Source organism: Anopheles merus, chromosome 2L (genome assembly GCF_017562075.2).
Source record: "Anopheles merus strain MAF chromosome 2L, AmerM5.1, whole genome shotgun sequence".
NCBI lineage: Eukaryota > Metazoa > Arthropoda > Insecta > Diptera > Culicidae > Anopheles > Anopheles merus.
The window spans coordinates 8,838,605-8,843,486 of NC_054083.1; positions in this window are offsets into that span (position 1 = coordinate 8,838,605).

Genomic DNA, 4,882 nt, shown 5'->3' on the forward strand with positions numbered 1-4,882 from the left:
TGATGATGATACTAGCTTAAGCGGCCTAGCTGATAACTTTAGCGGCCCAGCTGACGATGATGGCGGTTTTGGCGGTGCAACTGATGATGATGCTAGCTTTAGCGGCCTAGGTGCTAGCTTAAGCGGCCTAGGTGCTAGCTTTAGTGGCCTAGGTGCTAGCTTTAGCGGCCTAGGTGCTAGCTATAGCGGCTCAGCTGATGATGATGGAAGTTTTGGCAGCCCTGTTGATGATGATGGCGGTTTTGGCAGTGCAGTTGGTGAAGATAAATTTAGCGGTCTAGCTGATGATGATGGTTTTCCGAGCATTGCCTCATTCATCGTCGACACCATTCCAGCTGATGCTGATGCATGCTATTGTGCCCATGATGCTTTTGCTGGCACTGCTGATGTTGATGGCAGTTGTATTGATGGGAGTAAGCCGCGGATGCCTGGCTGTAGAGGTATATCGAACTCAGTTGCTGACCAAGTTGACGAATTGGTACCACTATCACTGCCGGTTTCCGTTGCTCGCTCCTTGAATCCGGCCCTTGACGACATTTTAGCTTCAAAAAAGGAACTGAATCTCCTACTACTTGAACTGCACTGCGTACTGGTTGGATTGTGAATGATGGAGGATACGAACTAAAGCGCGAGCTTACATATGCTAACACACACATACACACACCCACCCTAATGCAAGGACAGGCTTAGAGAGGCAAATTCCCTTACTCGTCTTTTGTTATTCATCTCTCGTGAAGTTGCGGTCGTGTCAAATTTAACGATGGATTTAGTGGGCGATCCTAATTTTTGAACATAACTGATAATTTTTGTCTCTTTTAGCAATTTTAAGGTTACCCAATCACACATCGCCTGTACATTGGCATTTTGCATTTTGGTTTAGGTCCTCTGCCTTCATTCCGCCCGGGTGACTGGGTTCCCACACTGGCACTGATGGTTGAGGTGGCGTCGTTTCTTTGTTGCTCCTTAGTTTTATTGTCACATAACGTACACTTCCCGTAAAACATATTCAAGAGAGTTTGCCAAAATTAAGAAAACCCCTGAAATCTCCTGTATCTAGTCGTGAGGTGCATCATCAGCGTCGTGCGAGTAACAGCATAATGCATGGCTGCTGTTTAACAGGAAGTTCGCATCCGTTTTTGGCAGATTTGTATGCTTTCTCCAGTGGCTGGTTGGTCCATGACTTCCGGTTACCCTTTTTTCAGGTTGTGTGATGACATCTGTAAATCAACAATTGATAGCACATGAAAAATATCTTTGCCACGGGGTAAAGTCTTTACACGTTAGTGTCATGATGCAAAACCACCATAACGAAATATGTTGAAAGCTTTTTTTTGTCGTTTTTGCATCAGTTGTTTGCTCATATAAAACTTCCGAAAATATAAAGAATGCATATTTAAATAGCTTAAGATCTATAGTAGCCAAATTAGATCCACAAACGAGCGCACGATTGAAAATTAGTTTGTATAAATTTGATAGAAATCATGCCAAAAATGGTTCTCAAATGTGTTGTCACACCTCTAGATTGGATAATATATTGTTGAATAATTCACTAATAAACGTTATCCAGTTTTTATGACAAGTGTCCATCTTTCCCGCAATGCCCGTGTTTACTTACCATCCTCTTGATAACGATTTTTGAAAACGTATGATATAATAATTTGGAATTGAAGTATCGATAAAACCGGCAAAAAAAGCATAGTGAACCGTGAAAACTCCGGGAAAAACCGGAAAAAACCGGGAATTTAAAATCCTGATTGGAGTGGTCACCCTGTTATAGGTCAGGTTTGGCTTCGCGGGAACGATATATCTTTTTGACAGATAAATATACAGGTGTCGCCCGAGATACGACTGTATTTGGGACCGAAAAAATATCCAAAAGCAAGGCGTAAGTCGAAAAAGACGTATGTTGAATATTTATGAATATAAAGTTTATAACCGAAGATGAAGCGTTGGAATCTATGAAAACGTGTATTTTATTTAAACTAATGTTCGATAATGTACTAATTATATTTTAGAAATCGTACACTATACATGTTAATAATTATTAACGTTAGATTCGATCTGTCGGTGTTATCTACAGTGATTCCCGACAGAGCGCGGTACAAACGCGTAGTGTGGGAAGCATCCAATACCGATCGAGCCGAATATTCCCGATCGCTCAAAGGCTCCCGAACAGCGTGGCTAAGGCAATGACCGAAGGCCACTCTTTCGCGGTAGCCCGAGTCAAGCGATTGATTTTTAGCGTCGAAATAATAAAATAATATAAGACTGCTTAAGAAAACGCTTGTTATTTAATACTTAATACTACTACGGGCGAAAGAAAGAGTGCTGTTGCAATAGTTTGCAACAATACATATATTCAAGATCGGGTTATTGTGGAATCTTTGGAAATGTGTGTATAACGGTTATCAGCCCAGAAATTAAAAAAAATACATCAATTTCTTGTCAATGACAACTTTTAACTGCCAAAATCAAAATCGTCGTATCTGCGAATCGTCGGAACTCGAGGGGGTCGTAACTCGGGGGACGCCTGTATGCGCAATCTGAGATTGCGGTATAACGGTATTACGCGTTTATACCGCAGCGTTCGGGGTTCGGGTTGAGTGCACAGTTAGCCCGGACGTTACTCAACAAATTGTGTACTCAAGTTCAAAAGGCTGGTAAGTGTTTTTACACATTCTATTTATATGTTTTGTGAGTTTTTGTTGGCTACGGGGGTACAAATAACTGTCCGTTCTGTTTGAATGTAGCTCATCCCGTATTGTGTCCGAAGACGTTATTTGTCCAGCATAACCATTGCAGGTTATGTGTAATGGTGCAGATTACGCTTATACGCAAATCACCAAATATACGCAAATATACGTAAATATTTAATGCTTTGTAGACTATGGATCATTTCAATGAAAAACGACGGCTGTCGCCTACGAGCAGAACATTGCTCCTGAGGCGAAGGTAGCGTCGACGCCTCTTTTAAAGTTGGTTAAGCAAAACCTTGCCCGCCAGGGCCATACGGCGGTAGCGAGCCAAGCGCAATCAGGACCTTCTGGGTTGGGATCAGCGATCGCACGGCTTCCTGGCTCGTTCCGAATTGTTCGAAAGCCAGCACCGGCAACGGCAACAATAACGCCCAAACCGATTACAACAACCGCCAGGATTAGCACGCATACAGAAAGCGAGAGCTTCTATCGCACGCAAAATATTACCTCTCGTATTGTTTTAAAAAAAAGGTGGATAGTTCAGATTTAGTAATTAAGGAGCTGTGCCAGAAAGCGCGGCGAGAAAAGCTTGAGAGCTTGGAAGCTGGCGTGCAGCCTAGTATGAAAAAGCATGCAGCAAATAATCAAGGACCTGTCTACCACGGTATGAATATTTCTCGGCCAGGTCAGAGCCACCGTTCATCCCGAGCCGCCTACTTCCACCGGAACAGTGCCAGAAGGCCTCTGTGTGGAAGCAATGAGCACCGGAGGGCAGGTCACCGAATTTGAGAAACTAATAGAGGATAACTAATATTTTAAACATGTTGTAGATTGGCTGCGCTACCACATAACGTTAGCTAATTCGACCACACGAATGACGGAGACGCTGAAAGCTTTATTACAGCCGGAAGCTATCGCGACGAGCGGATGGAAAGACGCGAAGGGGAAAGTTGCGCTGAAACATTGCAATAAAATTTGCCGACTGCTTGAAGCAAGTGTGAAAAACTTTCTTGTCACGAAGTTTAGGAATGAGGAATATAGTAGTGATTTTCAAGCACCTAACCATAATTTTATCTCAAAATCATCATACTGGTGCAAAATATTAGTTATTTAACGACTTGTTCTCAAAATTTACCATTATTAAATCGAAAATATGCCATTTTTCCGTAAGTCTATAATTGGTACAACTAACCTTCGGTGTACCAAATATCGCAGTATGCTATGGATGCTTTGTTGACAACTGTCGTTTCGGTTGTGGCGCGTAGTTTACAAGTGAACAAATCGGGGTTTCTCGTTGTTATTTTCGCTATCTAAAGTGTTTATGTGTTTTAAGCATCATTTATTTTTAAAGTGTTCGAATTCGTAATCAATGGAATAATCAGTAGAATGAAATCGAATCAGTTTCATCAAAATAATAGAGCCTTGAATGACTTTCATGCGAAGAAAGCAAAATCTGAAGCCGCTCGTGTCGCCTTATTGCCGAATGCGCTCCTGTTGAGCGTGGATATCAATACAAATAGTAATACAAACGGAGATTTGAAACTGTTAATTTTACTTACTTAATCGTGTTATTTTACTAAATTACTTGCAGTGAACTTATCACAGCTTGATTTGAGTTAAAACAATGACACAAATTGATTTTTGATGTAAATATTCACGAGTTTAGGCTTGCAACCACAATTGGTACAGCTATGGCGAATTGCTAGGAACACTATAGAGTTGGGCAAAACGCACAAAAAAACGGAATTGGGTCCGGACGATTCCAACAAATTTCGGACCCAGTGCCGAAGGGTAGGTTCATTCCGACAAGCCGAAACCGCCCAGAATCGTCCGTAATCGTCGGAATCGTGCGGAGTCGTTGAATTCGTCCGGAACCGTCCGGAATCGATCGGAATCGCCCGGAATTGATCGGAATCGCCCAGAATTGACCTGAATCGCCCGGAATCGCCCGGAATTGTCCGAAATCGTCGTAATTGACCGGAATCGTCCGGATTCGTCGGAATAGTCGGAATTCCATTTCATTTTATATCATTTATTCTGTGCATAACCTAATACAAATAGCTAAAAACACTAACACAAGAAGCTAGCGTGCATTTCGAACGATATTGAGGAACTCAGTGCGCGATATTCCTGGCTCAAATGTACGACAGACAGCATTGAAATATGCGCGGCGGCCGGAAAGTGAA